At 41.0% G+C, this 9,260-nt stretch overlaps 1 long non-coding RNA gene across 1 annotated transcript; it reads left to right on the top strand.

Moving 5' to 3' along the window:
- The first annotated feature begins 1,207 nt into the window (after positions 1-1,207).
- On the top strand, positions 1,208-5,282 carry LOC138223299 (uncharacterized). Its single transcript, XR_011181722.1, has 3 exons — positions 1,208-1,396; positions 3,311-3,392; positions 5,166-5,282. It is a non-coding gene; the product is annotated as an uncharacterized lncRNA (long non-coding RNA).
- Positions 5,283-9,260: the final 3,978 nt, after the last annotated feature.

The raw sequence follows: 9,260 nt of genomic DNA, 5'->3' as shown, positions 1-9,260 counted from the left end.
CAGTTTTAGAGAGAAGTGCAGTCCTGCACAAGATTATTTGAAAATATCAAATATAAAAAATGCTTTGACCCACATCAGTGTGTATGATTGTGAGAGAAGGTGATGTTTGTCATGTTGCAGCACTTGTGGTAAACTGCCTGACACTGTGCATTTTAAATGGCTACTGTTCTATGGATGTTAACAGGCTTGGACAATGGGTACACCATATCAAAAGCCCAGGTCCAGACGTCCTACAAACTGAATTTGTGCACAGCACTGTAATGTGGCAGGGGGTCTTGATAAACCTTTTTAAAAAGAAAAAATAACTATTTCTCCTTTAGATGTTTGTCTTCACCAGACTCCGAAATCCTATATCTTAAGTTTTAAGTATAGTACACAAATCTCCCCTATATTAAACATTATATACTATAATTATTGTGAAATAATGTAATATTATGTTGTAATATCACTATAATATTTTTCTCAATGGGGCTATAAGACTTCTGTAGTACCCAGTTGTAAAGTACTGAAAAAGGATTGAACTAGCATAGCCCTTCAGGAAAACAGACAAATAAACACACTGGTTAAGCAGAGCATTCCTCTGTACAACTATAGTTTTTGTTTCTTTCTGTCTGAGTGAAAGAACAACACAGCTTTGAAAGTGTTCAACCCAATCTATAAAATGATGCCAGAAACTATATGAAGCATAACATACTTGATACAGGATGTAGCATTGTTTCAGGAACAGAAAAATATCCTTCAGTGCAAAATAAGAAAGTAAAACAGAATCAAGAGATTATGCCAACATCTGAATTCAACAAAAAAGGTGTGCAACATGCTCCATTCTCCCACAACCCCTTGTGTAAAGAATTGCCTCCTGTTATCAGTATTAAATGCTTTTCTAAGTAGTTTTGCATCTGTTTCCTCTGGTTTGTGTATCGCTGTTGACTCTGTGAGAGGTAGCAGATCTGACTTTGGCAAGGATTTGGAATACTTTGGTTAAGCAACGGAATCTAAAATGGACTTTCCTGCAACACTCTGGGAGAACCCATTGGAAAGGATGCTACCATGATGTGAAAACTAGAAAACTACATTCAGGAGTCAGATCCATTATCCACTATACATGTACCATCTTAGCAAAAGACTCCACATAGAAACAGACGTACAAATTTAAAAACAAATCTAGTTATGATACTGTACATGTTGTGTGTTTCCTTACAGTCTGACATGTACTATTTAACTTGCAAAAAACACCTGGGAGAGATTGTGCTCATCAGACTGGAAAAGTCCCCCATTCTCGCTGGAGATGACTGGTTCTGTTCGATGGTGACAGTGGAGTTTGAGGAGAAAACCTACAACTTCCCCTGTTACAGATGGCTGAAGGAGAAAGAGTGCCTTGAGCTGAGAGAGGGCAAAGGTATTCATTCCTTCTTATAAATAAAAGACATTTCTGGGTTTTAAGAATACAGGTATTCAAATGTTTTCTACTGTTTAATGTTTCAATGTAAACTTAACTGAAAATAATGTTTTCAGCAGTTTATTTTACTGTATAGACTGTGATTGTGACACTGAGCACATACAAGTAGCAGGAACTGGAAGTTGCTTTTGGGGTTATTCTGAGGGTCGGTAAATATCTCATCATCACATGACATCAGTGCAGTCACCTCGTAGCTTGATGTTGCAAAATCCCAGAATTTAAGCATATCGGGCTTTGGTTAGACATCTAAGATGTACTGTATATGGTGTTTGTGGACCAGTAGGTGGTACTTTACCCTCTGAACAACAATTTTTTAAAATCAATGCCCCAGAATCAAGAACATGGGTACAGTTTTGCTGGAGATGTCATCTTTCAGATGTGTTGAGGAACACAGTCCAGACTACTTGGTCATCAAAAATCAAATATCACTGTTTACAAAAGTAGAGGAGAACCTTTCAGAACTTTACAGAAGTTCTGATGTCATGATTCATTTCCACTCTGGGTTTGCACAATCTGGCCTCTCTAAAAATCCCCCTTACTTCACTTGGTGGGACAATATCTCTTCTACATCACAGCTTCTCTGCAGAATGGTTGCTGGGTGGTCCACTACATTTCTGTGTTGGATGGTGTGGTCTCCTCTATTATGTATCTTTAGAATTAATTGGAAATCATCCATTTACTGTATAGCTTGTCCAGAACTAATGTGAAGCAAGAAAACTACTCCCCCTTTGACAACACCAAAGAAAGGTTCAAAAGAATGAACACATAAATACACAATAAAACCAATCCCAACACACAGTTCACTAACATAAATCTTAACAAAATGTCCTTATTTTTAAACAATGTACATGTCAATGCTTCTTCTTAAATGCTTGCTTCCGCACTTGCGATAATGCACGTGTGCGCCTTGACTGAGGCATGATATAGCCAGCCTGAATTCAGCTTTGGTCCTTCAGCAGGGAAACACAGAAGCCTCTCCACTCTCCCAAGCCCATCTGACAAATACAGAAAGAAAAACAGATACGTCCCACACACAAACGGATCAGTGCAATAAAGGAAATAATCTGAATCCATGTGCATGTGAGGATTTTGTTTGCTAACAGGTTTCAACAGGCATGGAGCAAATATGAAGGGAAATGCATATAATGTATGTAGCTTGTATGAGTGATGAAAACTAGCTTAACTGTGTTTGAACCCATAGTAAGCCAGCTAGTAAATGGAAAACTGTAGTGAAATGGATTCATTAGTGCTGCCTGAAATGTGAGCACTCTACCACTGTAGGGACTAAATGATCCATAATTTATTCTAAACAATCCAGAACATCTTATTGATTTGTGAATACTTTAGAGCCACACACCTGCTGGGTTTCATCCCAGCCGAGCTCTCCGTTACACAATTTAACCCTTCATTGACTTAACAATAATTAATTGAATGTGATTAATGTGAACTGCTTGTTCCCATCTCTTAAAAGTTTCAACTTTAACCATTGTGTGTTGTAAGTGTAATAAAATCCCCAAATTGTGACTTGAAACAAAATATTTAATATTTTGATATTTCATAGTTCCTTCTTAGATCAAATAAGGCTTCAAGTCTAATGAAGGTGGGATGGAATGAAAACCAGGACTAGGATTGGGAATCACTGGTTTAAAGCAAAAATGGCACCACTTGTTGCATGTAGTTATTCACCAATAATATTACTCTTTGAATGTGAATAATGCCACAAAAAACAAAACATCCCAATCTAGCACTGTTGCAGTCTAAAATCAGTATTGGAACATGTTTAGCAATACTAAACTTTAACTTTAATACTAAGGGACGTCTACACAATAAAATGTCCTCTGCATTGTCTACCAGCTAAGAAACCCCAGGAAGATAAACTTCCCATCCTGCAGAAACACAGAGAGAGTGAGCTGGAGAACCGCAGGAGCAGTTATCGGTAGGTATGATAAAACACAGGTCTGTGTGGAGCGAACAACACAGGTACACACTCCCTATAAAGTATCCTGTGGTTGCTTATTGGGCATTAGAGAAAAATGAATTACAAATCACTGAATCAGGTCAATATGAATACATGTCATGTTATTTGCCAAACCGCTTTATACCATACAGTGCCGCAGGAAGCTGGAGCCTAGCTGGCAAGCAACGAGCGCAAGGCAGGGTACACCCTGGACAGGACGCCAGTCCATTGCAGGGCAAGTGCAAGCCAATCATACATGGGGACAGTTTGGAGGCCACGGTAAAGGCTGAGGGGGGAAATTTGGCCCGGACACCGGGATAACTCCCTACTCCACCGAGAGTCAGGACCTCAGTTTAATGTCTCATCCGAAAGATGGCGCCCACAACAGAATAGTGTCCCCGGGGCATTAGGACCCACACAGATCACAGGGTAGGTGCCCTCTGCTGGTCCCACTAACACCACTTCCAGCAGCAACCAAAGCTTCCCATCCAGGTCCTGACCAGGCTCAACCCTGCTGAGCTCCAGTGGGCAGCCAGCTGAGAGCTGCAGGGTGGCTTAATATGAATACAGTAAATGTTAGTAGGTTTTGAGTTAATTAGCACTGTTCGTTTCATTCAGTTCCATGGCAAGAAATCTGGGAATACCAACATTGCGCTGGTTCATCACAGTGAAAACACTAGCCTCCTCATATTAATGAGACAGGTGTGTAGATGGACATGTTTCCAGAAAAAAGGGCCAATTCAGTTTTTAAAATGGAGAACTGAAGAGGAGGGAAATGAAAGCTGAAACCTGCACCTTTCTCATAAATTAAACACGTTATATTCTTCACCACATTAATCAAATTGATTTTATAGAGCACTTCTTCCCAATTCCAAAAACTAGACAAGAACCTCACCCAAAGAGACCCTTCCACTGAAGGACAGAAGACCCACACTGGGAGCCCCTCAACTGCCCTGTGAAGGCTTGTCAATGCAGTCGCCCCTTTCCCATCATGATCAGAAACCAGAGCACCAATCTCCACCGTAACAGTCTTGTCTGTTCCTGAGAAACCAAGAACTAGACAACTGGGTCTTGTGGTGTCTCCAGGAGAATGATGCCTACATGTATAGTGCAGCTACTCCACAATCACGTTTTGCAGTCCTTAATAGAACGTCTGGTTGGTTCCAGTAGAAATTAGCTACCAGTTTCTAATGGTCAATGGTGATAACCAGTAATGTCTACTGGTAATCTAATGATGTTTTGTCCAGTTCTCCAGGGTGAGCCCTTGAGTGTCCCCCCTTATGCCCAGTATCCACATGTCATCTCATCCCGAGTGCTCATCCAGCTCCACTGTCCCGAGCTCCAGACATTTCAGCATCAGTTTCGGAATCTTTTTCCGAGCCCATTGATGGCTAGAAACAAAGTCCAGCCTAGATATCAATTACTGAATTCTGGTTTGAAAATCTGCAACCCAGGAGGTCACTGCAATCATCTCCTTTTCAATGAAGAAAAGGGTCTCACCAACCTGCTGAACAGAGCAGCCATGACAGGTTCATCAGCTTCACCGGTTACGAAAAAAAGGAAGAATAAGTATGTGTACCATGATTTATCCTGGTTCCACCCATCTAGGATGGATTCAAATAACTTCAGTGTGGGATAGCGAGAAACACGACCAAGTGGGGACTGGTAATGAAAGATACAGTCTCTGGTCTCCATCACTTCATCCCAATCACATGACCCTCTACCACTTTGTTTTAAATGTTTCTCCCACAGCTGGACAACTAAACTGGAAAATGTGCCAAAACAGGTGGACTTTGGGTCACCAGAGGATTTGCCCTCAGAGGTGCAGTTTTCATTCATCACAGACAGCGGATTTCATTTTTCACGTGGCAAAATGTAAGACCTGTTTTTTTTTAATTCATTTATTCTCCAAGTTACTTGGTTAAAAAGATGTACAGGTATTTTATTTGGTTTGAAACCTGGTTATGCAAAATTGGCCCTCAGTTTTATCCTTAAAGTTTGGGTTTTAGTGACCTTAAATTGCTTCTTGGCACAACCCGTTAGTGTACTTCATTACGATGACCATCTACTTAAGAACATAAAAATAATAACATAGACAGTAGGCGATTTGACTTGTCTGGCTAATTTGATAGATAACAGTTAATTGTATTTTGAAAGAAGGCATCTTGTTCCATCCTGAACACAGTGAAAATTAGAGGTTATATTTCTGAAGATGTGTTAATCAACTTATGACAAAAATGTTGCACCTACATCAACTATAATTTGGCCAGACCAAGATATAAAACAAAGATATACTGGGTGGTTAACTGGTGTCTGGGGGAACTGGGCCTGGTGTGTGCATCTGCATTTTCGTATTTCCTACAATGGACTGACATCCTGTTGGGTTTATCCCACCTGGAGCATGTTGCCTGCAGGCCACACAGCCCAGGACTGGATGAGGTGTTTAGAGAATTAAGTAGACTAACGAATGAATGGTCAAACTGAGAGCAAGTTATAGAAGCGCTTCTTTCTATAACAGAAGAACGTCTGCACGTGTTGGGGTAGAGTACTCTGTGCTAAGATCAGAAAAAATTCTCTTTGTAGAATGCCCACATTATGAAATTAAGGAAAAAAGGAATTTTGAAGAAACTAGTCCTAGAGAATTTATATCTGGTAGAATAAAACTGTGAGCTCTTCAGAAGATGGGTTAAATACTGACCACGTATCAGCCAGAACCAAAGGCAGACGTAAATCTTGGCTCACCACGAGCGTCTGAACATGTTCTGCTGTACACGTGTTCAATAAAGATAATTGTATAATCAGGGGGGTATGATAACAGTTAGGTTAGTAAAGCAGATCTGGGCCAAAACCTGTTGAGGCATACATTGAAATAAAACTTGGCAAAATATTTTTACAATTTTCCTATTGCCCCCAAATCCAAAACAGAGGACAAGGGATTAACAACACAACGAAACCAAACCCCCTGTGTTTCATTGTTGGAAAATGAAATCGCACCGATATAATACTTGGCAGCAGATATAGGAGTATCCTTTTATTTGAGATTAAATTTTTGTGTCCAGGGGAGCCCCTACAGCAGGTTTTGTGGATCACTATTAAATCAATTTCCACAGACATGGAACACTTCCTTTCTTATTAGTTAAAACAGAAATTCATTAAATTAATTCACTTAAAGATCATTTAGGACTAAAATCTAAATACTCTTCGTCAATAAATTACAGCTGTTGCCAATCTTTAAACCAGATGACCTATAAGACTGCCTTTTATGTGTAAGAAGTCGTAAACACAGACACCTGTGATGCCCTCATTAGGGCTGTCAGCATGATACTAATAAAGCTGACAAATGAAATGAAAAAGGACATTCAAATGACACTTCCCACGTCCAGCTTTCTGGTTTGTGAGAGGTTTTAAAACAATGTGATTGCAATGACATTTGGGTTTGAACATCATTTAAAAAAATTCTGAGAAGGTTCCATAGTTAAAAGAAACTACCTATTCTTAATACACACATCTACCTGAAATGTTGTCCTAATAAGAGATGACTACATATGGTTACCGCAAGGCAGGTTCTGAGATTTATCTGACCATTTCATTCTCCCAGTCTAGCGGAGCTTGGCCTGGGAGGGATTGTATGTCCCGGGGGGTCCTGGGAAAGTATGCAGTTTTATCAGAAATTCTACAAGGACTGCAAACAGACAGCTGTGTCAGGTATTGTATAATCTGAGTGATTGTTTTAAAAATTAAAGCATCATAATCACATCATATTATGCCGAACTACCTAATTTCCTAATGGGTAAACCATCTAAAACGTCTTTGGTGAGAATGGTTCAGTAAATTGCCAGACTGTATAAATGTACATTGCTTGTTATAAAAGCATTAATAATGCTAAAATACAAAACAATCCCATTTACAATTTAGTATTATAACACTAAATTGATCTCTCTCTGGGGGCATTTTTTTCCCTCAAGTATAGTTCAATCATCAGTTGCTCAAAGAATATCATCTTGTAAGATATAATTGGTAGTATAACTCCCATAAAACAATAACTTCTCACTCTGGCCACAGCAGCTGAGGAGAACTTGAATAAAATCAGGGAGCCCTTGCTTAGCAATGCAAACCCACTTGGAGTGCCAGTACTTTTTTCTTGAATGTAAAACATATTTCTTGTTAATACAGAGAAAGTGCAACGTAATTGGAAGGAAGACTGGTTTTTTGCATACCAGTATCTAAATGGAACCAACCCCATACTGATCAGACAGTGCAAACAGATCCCCCCAAACTTCCCAGTTACCAACGACATGGTCTGTGAATTTCTAGAAACTTCCAGCTCCCTTCAGGAAGAACTGGAGGTGAGTATGACTGTCACCTGGATTAATACATATTTTTGAATAAAGATGACCTGTACTTTATAATAATTAATTAATAATTGCTTACACTTATATAGCGCTTTTCTGGACATTCCACTCAAAGCACTTTACAGGTAATGGGGACTCCCCTCCACCACTACCAACATGCAGCATCCACCTGGATGATGCAACGGCAGCCATAGTGCACCAGAACGCTCACCACACATCAGCTATCAGTGGAGAAGAGAGCAGAGTAATGAAGCCAGCTCATAGATGGGGATTATTAGGAGGCCATGATTAGTAAGGACCAATGTGAAATTTGGCCAGGATGCCGGGGTTACACCCCTACTCTTTTCGAGAAACGCCCTAGGATTTTTAACAGTCAGGACCTCAGATTTTTACGTCTCATCCGAAGGACGGCGCCTATTTACAGTACAGTGTCCCCATCACTCATCACTATACTGGGGCATTAGGACCCACATGGACCGCAGGGTGAGCACCCCCTGCTGGCCCCACTAACACCTCTTCTAGCAGCAACCTTGGTTTTTCCCAGGAGGTCTCCCATCCAGGTACTGACCAGGCTCACACCTGCTGAGCTTCAGTGGGTTGCCAGTTGTGAGTTGCAGAGTGATATGGCTGCTTTAGTGCTTTTTAAAATCATAAAAAAGCTACAGAATAAAAAATTGTAAGAGTTGTAAGTTTCCAACCTTTTCTAAGGTTATCTTTAGTAGTAAACAGAAGTAAGTTAGTAATACCCAGTGAACCTCTTTTTCCTGGAACTGCCTCTCCGATCTCTGTGATGCCACACAGAGTGACACTATCCAGTGTCCCATAACAACAGACCAGCCTACAACAGCCCATTTGGAAAAAAAGTTTGCAGGATTTTTTTTCCCTTTTCCACATACTCTCCTCCAGAAATAGTGTTGAGTTTCAGCCTCCTTTCAGGCTGTTAACCTCATTCTTTACCTTACCAGCAAGCCAACATAGCAGCGACCAAAGCTGAACCACCTGACTACATCTACCACTAGTCACGGTGTCACATAACACCATTATTCACAGTCTCCGGCTTCTCAACCTCACACCGCAGACACACAACTCACAACTCCCTGGCACCTCATCCTTGTGCCCTGGGCTGTCCGCTTGTAGCTGCCACTGCACCACGGTCTTGTGGCCCCAGCGAATTCTGCATTCACACATGCCCTGCATCACTAACCGGTTCCCCTGAGAGACCTCACTGTCTCACACACAGCTCAGAGCTGCTGGCTGACCTTGCACTCCACACCTCTGTGTTCTACATACCATCCTGTGAGCAGTAACACCTTTCTCATGCCCCCCACAGGATAGCACAGCACATCCTGGAGTCTAACCAGAGGCCTGTATATAGACAGAAGCCTTCTACCACCCTGTACTTCACCTGTAGCTTGAGGGCCTCTCTATCACACACCTACACTGGTTCTCACAAGCTACCAAAGGTCAGCAGCTTCCTTCACTCTGTACTTCCCTT

The sequence above is a fragment of the Lepisosteus oculatus genome, chromosome 16 (assembly GCF_040954835.1).
Source record: "Lepisosteus oculatus isolate fLepOcu1 chromosome 16, fLepOcu1.hap2, whole genome shotgun sequence".
In the NCBI taxonomy this organism is placed as follows: Eukaryota; Metazoa; Chordata; class Actinopteri; order Semionotiformes; family Lepisosteidae; genus Lepisosteus; species Lepisosteus oculatus.
The sequence above is the reverse complement of the archived record's forward strand: the minus strand, read 5'-3'. Positions and strand labels throughout refer to the sequence as shown.